The 12824-nt window shown below is 45.2% G+C and overlaps 1 protein-coding gene across 1 annotated transcript in view; it reads left to right on the top strand.

The window, feature by feature from the left end:
- Positions 1 to 12824, top strand: part of robo1 (roundabout, axon guidance receptor, homolog 1 (Drosophila)) — a 232843-nt gene that overhangs the window by 104338 nt on the left and 115681 nt on the right.

Raw genomic sequence — 12824 nt, 5'->3', positions numbered from 1 at the left:
GGGATATGTTAGTGCCATAACTATTGTAAATACACAGCACATAGCTGTACCTTCATCCCTGCTGACTGATCAGGCTGCTCCTCCCTAGGCTGTTCCAGCATGCACTTCACCAGGCAATCCCAGCATGCATTTCACCAGGCAGCAGGAGCCAGCTCTGTGGTACTGAGCGTGACTTTAGACAGCTACCGTGACTATCACACCTCACAGAGCCACGCACAGCAGCCTCCATCTGCCACCTCTCTATTTGTCCGTTTATGGTAATAAAGATGTGGGGAAAAGTGAGGGACCTGATAGTCGCCGCTCATGATTGGCTGTGGGGCAGAACAGCAGTAGAGATATGTCATTGCCTTGGTGAGGCCGGTGTCCCTGAGCGCAGGTCGTTCACAGCACTGATGCGTGACCTAGCGTGGAGGCAGGAGCCCCGAGGGGCTGTCAGAGAGAGCATACCAGGCTGGCTATTACAGTTGGACTGATAAACAGATGGAGAACAGATGTACAGTATTGCACTGCGTTATATCCTCAATTGTCACAACCCTGTGGGAGATCAGTAGGCGTTAAGGTTAGGGCGCTGTGTCCTTGTGGGGTGGAGGGCTCTCAGGAGCTGGTGTTGCAGGCAGGCCAGGCTATATTCATCTCCCATGCTGGAGAGTCAGTTTCTCTCTTATTGATGTGGAAGCGGAGCGTTGTGCGCTGGGCGACATGGCGCTGACAGCTTTAGCGTGGGAGAAGATGGAGAGCTCTATTCTCTATCCGTCTTGAGCTCTCATTACAGGACCCCGCAGTGGCCTTGAGTCCCCATCCTGCAAACCAATCTGCTCGTGTCACCCCTAAATGCATTACCCAGGGTACTGCTGGTGCGTCTGAATGTCTCCACAGAGGGGAAGCCATGCTCATCAGTGTAAGTGCCCGAGCGCTCACCATGCTGGGAACAGGGGAGTCCTGTGGGGGAGCAGTCTCACTACCTCTCTCTCTCTCTCTCTCTCTCTCTCTCTCTCTCTCTCTCCCTCCCTCCCTCCCTCCCTCCCTCTCTCCCTCACTCTCCCTCTCTCTTTTCCTCTCTCGCTCTCGCTCTCTCTCTCCCTCTTTCTCTCTCTCTCTCTCTCTCTCTCTCTCTATCTCTCTCCCACTCTCTCTCTCTCTCTCTCTCTCTCTCTCTCTCTGTCTCTGTGTCTTACATTCCCTCTCTTTCTCTCCCTCCTCAGCTACAAAGCACTCAGTTCCCCCAAGAGCGGCAGCATCGTGGCCGAGCCTGAAGCAGTGATTCCACTTGAGATGTAATGAGTTGGCCCCTCAGCCTCTGTGCGGGCCCCGGAGGTTTACCCTGCCCCTTGTCCAATCTCTTTTCATCTCTGTGATCCCCTTAGCTTAGCTTACCGCTGTCCCAGGAAATAGGTCTATTAGCCCTTCCTCTCTAGACCGGGTCACAGCAGTGCTGTCAAGAGGGGCTGGAGTAGGGAAAGGATTTGGGTGAGGAGTATCAGGGCTTATACACAGAGAGATTCATTATTCACTTGCACGTTTACGGCAGGATAAGATGGCTTCATCGCCATTGTTATGGTTAACATAGATGGAACATGGATGTGATCCTGTTAAACACTAAGTGTCTGCTAATCCCTCTGACCTCCCATACACCCTGTATATATCTATGCAGAGACACCTCGAAGGGTAATCACAGCATTTTTCCGCCACTGATGTAAATTGGCCATATTCTTTGTTGGCGTGGAGAAAGCAGAGGCGGTTTGATGCCTTCCTTTGTACCGGGCCTGTCTGTCCATATGGTGCCTCCACGACTGTCAGACGTGCCCATTTCTGATTATTCAAATGGAAGGGAGAAGCGTGTCATATTAAGCAGCGTAATCTAGTGATGAGAAGGCCTTCTTTGTCTTCTCTCCCCGGCCCTTCTGTTCTCAGTGTAGTACGGCCAATTCTGATTGAATTGGCGATGTTCGCTGCCATAGATGCCACTTTCGATAGCTTCACATTTAGCTTCACGTTATCTCGTATTGTTGGGGTTTGAATGGCGGTCTACATGTGTTGTGTTAGTATTCCTTCTCTCGGTATGCATATTCAACCGCGAGGTGTATAGCTGAACTGTGAGGCTGCCTTGTATTTGTAACTCACCCAAGGTCTCAGGCAGAGTATCAGTCTGTCAGCTGTCTCTGCTATGGCTTCACCTTGGTTCATTAGCTTGTTTAAGGAGCTCCCAGATTATGTGGCTCTACCTGGTTGCCTTGTTTCATCAGAACATAGGAGAGAGACAACCATCAGACTGAATAGTTCAATTTGTCACGCCGTTGCATCAGGAAATGCTGAGCTCATATCAGCTCTGTGTCTTTGGGTGTGACTGTGTTATGGGGGCGGGGTGTCTGTGTGTTGTCAGAAAGGGGGGTGACTATGTGTGATTGTGTTGTTTATGGAGTTGAGGTCACTGTGTGACTGTGTCACTGTTTTTAATGGGGTGGGACAGTGTGTGTGTGTGTGGGGAGGGTGGGTGGGTGGGTGCTGTTATAAGGACAGGACAGGGTGAGGGGGTCTTTGTGCTAGGCTGGAGAACGAGATGGGAGCAGTAAATCTGAGCAGCACCTGCTCTCTGGACCCTGGCACACGTTGTGAGGTCAGCTCCACGGCATGTCCCATCGATCATATTTATTACATTCATCACAGCAGCCGTTTGTTTGGCCAGCTGATCGCTCCATGGAGCGAGAGGAGATAAAAGAAAAAAGAAAAGGAGAGAGAGAGAGAGAGAAGAGAGGAGAGAACACAGAAGAGAGAGAAATGAAAGAAGAGATAGGAGAGAAGAGAGTGGAGAGAGAGTGATGAGAGAAGAGAGAGTGGTGTGGGAAAAGAGAGAATGGGCTTTTTATTAGACAACAGGGAAATGCTTTTAGAGCTTCGTCTTTGTGTTTCCTTCTCTGCTCCGACGCTGCAGAGATGTGTCATTCTGTAACACAGCCTCAAGCCCCCAGACTCTCAAGAGCAGAATTATAAGTGTGCAGTTGGACAACTTTCCAGGAAAAACAAATGTTATATCTTGTGGCAGTTTGATTCAGTGTCATTATGGTGGGTTGGAAATAATACCATTTCTTATCAAAACTACACATGTGAACAAGAATCTCTTGAATCAGCAAAGGTTAACTAAAAGTATCCCCAAAAAATAAGACTTCTGATATTATGGCAAAACCAATAAAATCCACCGTCTCTGTTGATATTGTGAGTTGTATTGAATCACAATGGCTTTGATCATAATGAACCAGGGCAAAATTTCAATAATATCCCTCTAGTGGTCAAACCTGCAACTGTCGTTCATGAACCCCCCCCCCCCACACACACACACACACACACACACACACACATACACTGAGTGGGGCGTTGATAGCTTCATCACAAAGCCTGTGAAGGTAGTTTGCATAGTGACCACCCCCCTCACCCATGTCTTGGCACAAGGCCAGTCCCTCCAGTCTGATCTTCTCATGGGGAGCTCAGCTCCTTTGTGGCTGATTTAACACATCACTTTTCCCCAAAAATCTTCTTTACATTTTGGGGACAATGTGGATAGCAGCCCTACAGTAGCAAGTGAATGAAGTTCCTTTACTACCTGAAAATGAGACTTTCTGATACATATCAGAGGACAAGTCTGTTTTGTAGATCTAATAGTGTATTTCCTTTTTGGGAGAGCAGAGCAATGCTATCAAGTTCTCAAATCAAAATGATTCCCCTCACTTGATGAGGTAACAAATGTGTCTTGGTGAGTTCATGAATATTGATCATTCACCCTGAGAACAGTGAGAGTGTTGTTGCGATGGGGCTGTCCTATTGGTTAGGGCCTTGTCACCACCAGGTTCCTGTCGTTTAATTGGCTGAGGGGCCTATTGTGGTGGGGCCCCATGGAGGTGGAGGCATGCGTTGGCTCAGTTACTCTGAGCTCAGCTCACATTCATTTAAACCTCTCCAGCCACTAAACCAATTAAGCCAATTAAGCATAAAAACATAATGCAACTTGTTTCTGCCACCATGCATTTCTATGAAAAGGGTGAGAGAGGGGAGAAGGGGAGGGGCGGGGAGGGGGGCTTTCAACAAGCTGTGATAGGACAATGGGTCCTGGGGAGAGCTTTTGTTTCGACTAATTGTGTTAGAATCTTGTCAGCTTGTTCATACCAACGCAGTCGTGCATGGCTGAGGCACAAACGAGATTCTGTAAGGTGAAGTCTCACAGGAGATGTGCAGAATTAGTCTGCTGTGTCAAACACCTTCTTTCTGCAGTACCAACATGTGCTTTGCAGCATTTAGCACAACCGCCATATGTTGCACAATTCCATTCATGATGTATTCCATGGTGATTCATGTGAACTTTCTTGAACAAAAAAAGGAAGAGGACGTCGGACAGGGATGCGATTCAGCTATAGCAACTTGCTCCAGTGAAAGACATAGTTGGGAATTAACTGAGGACTGACTGGGTTTTGTTGTTCCTGCCAGGAAGGAGGTCCATGATAGCGGGCTTATTTTAATCACCCAACACAGAGCTTGTTGCTGCTGAAGCTAAACAGATGCTAATGTGAGGCCCTGTTAGAAGACAGAGGGATTCAGGCTACGCATGCAGGCGGAAAAGCAACAGCCTGTTATCGGGCTATCCTGCATTGTGTTTCCTACCCACACTGGCGAGTCCTGTGAAGCTGCTTCTGTTCCTCTTTCCTTCCTTTCTTTGGCTCCTCTGTCTGCTCTTCCGTCTTGGTTCTCGTGGTGGCGTCATGCATGGGGGCACTCCCCGAATAAAAAAAAAAACTGAAACAGATTTGTTTGCTGCCGTCCTCTCGCTCTGAAGAGTCCCTGTCTCTTTTATCGAGTCTGAAAGCAGGAGAGAGGAGCGACAGGGTGGAGAACATTGTCTGCACTGGGCTGTTGTGGTGTCCTTTCTGTAGGAGTTGAATCTTACTTCCTTCATTTAGTTTTGTACAGTTCTCTCTCCTCTCTCTCTTTCTCACTAATTGGCTTTTCCTCAATAGGATGTTGACAAGAGACATTTTTGGCCTTGTCCAGTTTTTAAAACCCTTTTTTTTTGGCTCATTTAGACATTTACTTGTGGAGGCTGGCTGTAGTTGGGGGGCTGATGGGGCTGGACCCCAGATGGTGGTTTAGGAGAGACATTCCAGGACTCTGACCCAGACACAGCCGAGAGACCAGAAAGGAGCATGGATCCATGGAGGATAGTCAGAGGAGGAGCTTGAGGAAGAGTTTGAGAAGCTGAAAGGGAAAAAGGGAGAGCGGGAGTGAGCGAGAGAGGCAGAGTGGCATGACTTCCAGTGAGGCTTTCTGCTTTGGAATGTTCCAGAGTTGACAGGACTGCACTTACTTCTTCACCTTCACATCCCTGTAGGACTGCCCTGTCCTGCCCTAGTGTACCATAGTGCTGCAGTTCCCTAACTCTCAGTCTAGTCTGCCTGGGCCTGGGGCACAGTTCCCCTAGTCAGGCTAGCAGTTCCTCTGTGTGTCAGACAGGCTGTGTAGCATCATGGTTCTGTGATTTGCACATTAGCCTATAAATCAACGTACGTGCCTATGTCTTGGGAACGATACAGTGTTCATGCTGAGCCATTCAGGGTTAGAATTCTTTAGGGGTTTGTTCAAACACGAATGCAATTTGCTAATGTGTAAAACGTACCGTGTTCATTTGCCATCTAATCAGAAAGCAAGATCCTTTGGGCATTGTCGACCTCCTCTGATTGGCTGCATCCTCGGCAGCACTCCGCTAGTCCCTCAGCATCCAATCAGAGATGATTTGCAGTCTTCCAGTGCAGCTGGAGGACTGTCAGTGACACCGCAATGATTTGTGACTTCCTCAGGACTCCAGGTCATCCCCCTCCGAGCACGAATACATAGCTGAGGTTGCCGCCATTGTCTGTTCATCCCCCAGCTGGCTGCATGCACCACGGATCCATGTCAAGTACAGTATCTGTCATGCCAATGGAATCTCTATCTGCCTCAAGAGGACCACAATAGACAACACGGAGCGTCCTTTTCTCAGTGCCAGAGCACTGTGTGACACACTGTTTTCGATGTCATCAAGAAGACATCAGACCCATCATTTATGCACGTTTTTGTTGACAGGAAGGCAGTTAAAAGACAGATTTCAAAGCTTCGGGGCGGAAGAGAAGAAATGGAGGGAATGGGGTACGTTGGGGTCCTGTCTGACTGTAGCTTAGAGTTCAGACTGGAGATCTGCTTCAGGAGAAGAATGAGACGTGCGATCGATGCTGTCAGCCAGACGGTGTGTTGGATTCTAATCTCCTCTTCTCCCCACTCACATTCCAGTTTGTCCGTAAACAGGCGAAGGTCTTCAGAGGGCCGGCCCCTTTTCCCTCAAAGAGAACGTCACGGTCAAGAGGGCTTCAGGCCCTCAGTCTAGATAGAGCCTCTGACACAATAAAGGAGAATGTAGTAGTCCAAATACACACACACAAACACGCACACAAACCCCTCCAGGCATTCTACTATTGTTTGGCAAGTGGACAAGAGATCTAGCGAATGCAATTCTTTTTCAGCCCTTACACAGTTTTTCACATTTATCTTTTCAAAACACCTTGGAGACTCAGTGGCTAGCACTTTGAGATAAACGCCTTTGAATCACAATTCCTGTTAAGCAGAGAGAGAAGAGCCTCAGCATATCCATAAATGGATGATTCCTCCAGCAAGGACAGGTTCTGAATGCTTGCAGGCAGAGGTGAGGGACAGAAAGGGTGGGATGGTAAGAATCCAAACATAAGGAAAGTAAAACACCTTAAAGAATACTTCTAAGCTCAACCCAAGGTGAATGTGGGTAACTTGTGACAGCTTTCAGATTTACTTTACAATTTCTGTCACCACATGCCTTCACAGTCGCTGGAGCCTAAACTCCCAAGATGCACTGCTCTTCAGGCAGTTGGGGGAGAAAAAAGTATTAAAAGATGAATACTCCAATCGACTCTCAATGGGGCAACATCTCTTTTGAAGGGAATGTTTTTGTTTTAATGTCATCTTTGTTTTGTGAGATGGTGCAATGAGAATGAAAGGCATTAAATAGTCTTAGCCAGAGCAAGGGAATGTGAGTTGCTCCTCAGTATCACCCCCTCACCTCTCTGCTGAGACAGCGAGCGCTTTGTGAGAGGTCTGGAACCTGAAAGAGAAGCCCAGCATGTAGTCTGAAAGGTTCCCCATCCTACAACACACACACACACACACACTCATACGCATGCATGCACACACACTACACATAATCTCACACACACGGGCTCATACACACTGTCAAACACACACACACGGACACACATCACAAGAAAACGTCCACCAACTCCCTTTGAATTTCAAAAAGAGAATTATCAGAGAGAATAAGCCGGGAGATGAGAGAAGGAGGCCTGTCCTTTGAGGGCAGCCACATAGAGCTAGGGAGAGGGGTGAGCACATTATACACTGTGGTTCCTCTCATTAAGGGCCTATCATACACTGCCCTGGAGGGGGGCTGGGGGGGGGGTCACACAATCACTGTGAGTGAGAAGCCCTGCTGGGGGGGATGGGACTGAGCACGACAACAGTCTCAAGGACGCTTCCTGGGATGAGCAACTTTAACGTCTTTTTTGGGTGCCTCGTTTACCTTCTTTGAGCTCGTCTGTGTAAAACACTCGAGCTTCACGGTTGTTTTTCTGTGGATGAAGATGCCAGATAAGCCTTCAAGTGAACCTTAGACTGAAGCAACACTTGTGTCGAAAGAAGAAGGCAATGAGTTGTGAACAGAATTTACTGGATTTTGGGTTCTCCAACAAGTTAGTCCTGGACACGTTGCTTGAGACGTGATCGTTTCCAGAGCAGGTTTGGATCGGCAGGGTAAAGTGAGTTTCTGTTCAGAAAGTTCTGGCCCGTGTCCATCCAGTTTGGACTGGTCTAGTTACGTGTGAGTAGTCATTATGCAGCTTGTGCATCGGCTGGTCATGGTTTTGTCCATGCTCGTCATGCCGGCAGTGTCGCACAAGAGTCCCCATGGGGCCCCACGCCACGTTGGGCTACGCAGCCCTCAGCACCCCTGGTGTAGGAGTCTGCAGGCTGGAGCCCCAGGAACACAGCAGGACCTTCCCACTCTGAGGCTCTATCACAGCAGGGCCCACAAATGCAACCACATGTTTCACAGTGAGTACAGTGTGGCATCATCAGACATGGTCGTTCTATGGCTGATTGTAGATTTGTTATTTATATTTTTGTATGTATCTCACAGTTTCTTAATGGTAAAGGATGGAGGTTAGTTGAGCGACTGACTGAGTTATTTATAAACCGTGTGCAAAGCATTGTAAACACTGTACACATTATTACCAATTAACACAACAGAAACAGAGGGAGAAAAAAAAAAGATAGCTTGTATGAAAATGTAAGCGATTGCACGTCCTTTCAAAGCTCTTTGCTATCCAGGCTCTCTGCCATCACAGCCGAGACTAATTTGTCGTTTCTCCTGTTTGTGAGCTCTGTGGTGCTCAAGGTTGCGAGGGACAGAGAGATGGGAGAGAGGGAGAACATGTGCTGTGTGGGAGTGGCTTCCTGCTAGGTCAGACAATATGTCTAAAATGAAGTGCTACCGTGGGCGAGAATACAGAAAATTGAACAAACTGTTCAACTTTAGAGACTAGATATATGGACAGAGCTGAATAGGTAAACAGAACTGAATAGATAGACGGAGGCAGACATTCATGAGAAGATTAAAACACTATTCTTTGTAGTTATCTCAAATGCAAACAAAATTGGACAGGGGTTCTTTTGTTAATTTTCTAATGCTAAAATTGTTGCTTTTCATGGGAGATGCAGGTTATGGAAATAGCAGTCACATATTGTTCATGAAAACAATATCACAGCACCACTGCAAAATTATCCCTCTGACTTACCTGTGTAAAGCCATTTTGCACACAATTGCTTGCCACTAGAGAATTCTCCCTACAAAGAAATACTTTGGTATTCATGTTGCAGCTAGGTCTAAACAGGGAGAGGGCTTACAACAGGCTCATGTGCTTCTGTTCTTTTCTGCTGGTTACTTCAAAAATATATATTTCATTTGGGAGTTTTCCACTGAGTAGTCGGTGGCACTTCTAGGGCAATTAGTGAGATACACACTGGAGATCAGAGACTACATATGTGAACTGTGAAATTGGGAGTGAACGAGAAAAAGAGAGGATGGTGAGGATGAAGAGTACTCTCATTTTGCTCAGAATTTAGGGAAATTGCGATGTGGCTGTCGGATCAGAATGGATGTTTTTCTAATGGTTTAGAAATAGCTCGCTAGAGGGCGCTGTTTGGTAACTTATGGTCTTTTCAGGTTTCCAGTTAAACGACACGAGCCAGCAGCCTCTGCCTTACATGCACATGAGTAGGCCTCGTGCGAAAGTGTAAAATTCAGATTTTTTTCCAAATCACTTTAATGAATTATTACACTATTTAGGATTTGGAATATAGTGGTGTTGAATATAGCAATTATATGGTTTTTCAACTATGTTACTTGACACATCCAGTTTAACATGGTGTCAATGTTTGTTAATAGCCTACACATACGTTAAATAATAGCCTACTATTAAATAGCCTACACACATTTTAAATACATTATTTTAAGTATATTGAATGTATTGGGGGGGGGGGGGGTGTATGTTGGGGATAACTCCCCCTCCCCATCTCATTTAATTTGAGGTGTCTAATGTGATAACAACTTCTCACTAGCTAATTTTAGACTATAATGCCTACATATAATATTTTTAAGTAGCTAGATTAACATCTTTGATCGTTGTTAGGGGGGATTTATTCCAGATAATCGCCTTTAACATTTACATTTTAATTGGCTACGAATTTAGGCCTATTTTACCCTTGTTGAGCGCCTGAGGTAAAAGAACATTTGGCTAAGCAGAAGCAAATCTTAAAACAACAACAAACTTTATCACTAAATTGATTATTTAGTATTCAGACTCGAATCTGGGAGACCATTTGATGAATAAAAAGCCTTATCCTGCATTTGTGAAAATCAACTACTTATTCTTAATGGGGAAACAAATATGTTTGAAGTCATATGCCTAAACCTCTCATTGTCAAAAAAAGAAAACGGACCAACAAATTAATTAATGAATAAACGCATGTCATTCAGCAACAGAGCCTGAATCCCTAATCTAGCAGGATTGAACAAAATAGTGAACGGAAATGTGTGGGCTATTCAGCATGCTTTTTACCGTCACCTCTGTAAAGCAGACAGGAGAGCTTTGACAGCTCACAGCTCCGCTGTGCTCGGATCCAGACTGGAAGAGGTTAATTTCTTCTTCGGAAAACCCCATTGTTCGGTCCGTGAAGGGGGGAGAATGGCACATACCATTTGACGAGGCATTCAGCTCCAGTGAATGAAATGCTGTGAATGCGAATTCGAATCCCCCCTGTCCGAGGTGAAGGGGTCCGCGGCGCATACAGGGGTTCAAATACTCAAAATAAGCTGTTGGTGTAAAACTTGGATAACCCCGAGACCACAAGGACTCAATTTCAATTGCTACTGATCTAAATCGGAAAAGTGATGAAAAAGTTGGCGTGAATCATCACCGATGGATGTGGAATACAAAGTGTCCAGCTTTTAGCCGCTGTGGAGAGAGCGCAAACTTCAGAAGTTCCCGTCTCCGGTGACAGATTCAAAAACCGACTGAAATAATGTGAAATGCTTTCTACGGAATAATTGAATACACAAACGGACGTGCAACTTTCTAATACATTTCCTCATGGACTGTTCTGTCATCTTGAAAGATTATTCACAGCAATACTTTTTATTCCATCTGTCTGAGGACTGGATAATTTAAACTGGATAATAGCACGCACTTGCCAGTTGAACCAAGAGCGGCTGAGTCGGGATGATTATCTGCTGGAATAGAGAACCCCAAATCGCATTTGAATCATTGCTCTTGTGTTTATTATTTTGTCCGTGTTTTTTGTTTTGTTTTTTAGTTTTTTACTGAATTGCCATGCTTCACTCTTATGAAAACGCAGGAATTGTGTTACCAAACAAATAGAGCCAGCAGAACACGTTACATTTTTTTGCCAACATTTTGAAATTATTTTTGACATTTCATATCAAGATTATGAAGGAGCGGATCGTTAAAGTATTTCAAAAATAATTTGGATTACTTGAGACATTTTATCATTCGAGAGACGTTAAATAATGTCTCCAACATCAATTGGAATTGCGTTATTATTTGGATTTCTCCATGCGTGCTCAGGTAAGCCATGTCTTTCAAAGCACTCCAGATCTATTATTTTGGAAATAATATCACTCAGAGCCTTCCAACGTCAATCATCATCATAAGCATACCCGTTTTGTTGATTTACAGATGGTAAAATTTACTTTAATTGTTACCCTTTTGTAATAAGGCAAATTAAGATTACTAGCATACATCATAATGTAACTAGATTTATGATTGATAGACGTAAATGTGTAACATTTAGCATACGAGTGCAGACATGTTGTATAGTTTAGACCTGTTGTTTAAACATCATAAACAAGAGATGAACTACCAACACGATGGACCTACAACATATTCGACAATGTGCCGGTCAGGTCTTTAAAAAAGTATCAACACTTATGTGACAATGCTAACTTAAACCAGCCCTGGACTGTGTGACTACTTTCAGTATAGTGCAAGGAGCAATGTTTGCGTGCGTGAGACACTCATCATATAGGTGTCTGCATAGGCCTGGGTCAAGATGGCTGGCCTTTTCCAGGTCACTTGTTTCACTGTTACGAGGTAGCAAATAGCTGCCATCCCTCAGAGATCGTAGAGACAGTACAATGATGAAATGTGAGCTAAGGGGAGGATATTTAAAAAAATATGTAGATTTTGTGTGGCATTGTATATCTTAAAAGTAAGCTTTATTTAATTGTCATTGATCATTAAACACACACACACACTTTCTAACTCAGTTTACTACAGAAGTCTTACCAGTGCAATAGGCAAGACTACTTCATGACTTTGCAGTATATCTTTGCCTGTGTAATTATCAATAAGTCATATGTAATTGTTTACAAGTACAAACCTGAAAAGTGTCACATCTGACTTGCACTAAAGGTTTACACCCTGAGATGGTCTAAAATACATTCATTGTCTCTGTACATGTAAAACATATTCTTACTTTACTATCATAGAGTGGTGTTTATGTCAAAAATGTGGATAACAACTGGATACAGTTTAGATTCTAAAACATATCAAGATATTAGATGAACAGTTCATTTAAGGTTTTATTTATCTACCTTCCATTTGCACAGGTTAATGTAGCTACTCCAGCCTTGTTCACGTTTTGACTGAACTCCCCAGGCAGACGAGTGTGTTAGCCGCTGTATCAGGCTCCGTGTGTGCGCGCGCGTGTGTAAGTACAGGGCTTTGTCATCTCTGAGCCCAATGTGTGTCTCACTTCCTGATTGGTTTCCTGAATCGCATCCTGGTTTCCTGTGCTGCTAAGTGAGCTGTGACTGAGAAAGAGATAGAGAGAGAGAGAGCATGTTTGTTTGAATGTAGGGACCGCTAGATGAGGAAGCAGTGTCGTGTTTGAACAAGTGCCTGAAGGGAGAGAGAGCAGGGGTTATGGGGGCAGGCCAGCGACTTGGAAGCTCTTGGCCTGCGCCTGGCTTGGATGGAAGTGGATGGGTGTAATTGAACTGGGGATCGGTCTTACTGGAGCAGAGACTGAGTCTTGGACTGGAGTTGAAATCCCTCCGTCTGTCTGAGTGCAGAGGAGAGCGGGACCTCCAGACTCCAGGGTCTCTAGTTACCGACCATGGCTGAGGGATGTCTGTGTTATATGGG

The sequence above is a fragment of the Hypomesus nipponensis genome, chromosome 15 (assembly GCF_054491055.1).
Source record: "Hypomesus nipponensis isolate SF chromosome 15, ASM5449105v1, whole genome shotgun sequence".
NCBI lineage: Eukaryota > Metazoa > Chordata > Actinopteri > Osmeriformes > Osmeridae > Hypomesus > Hypomesus nipponensis.
Note: the sequence above shows the minus strand (reverse complement) of the source record. Positions and strands in the feature narration are given on the sequence as shown.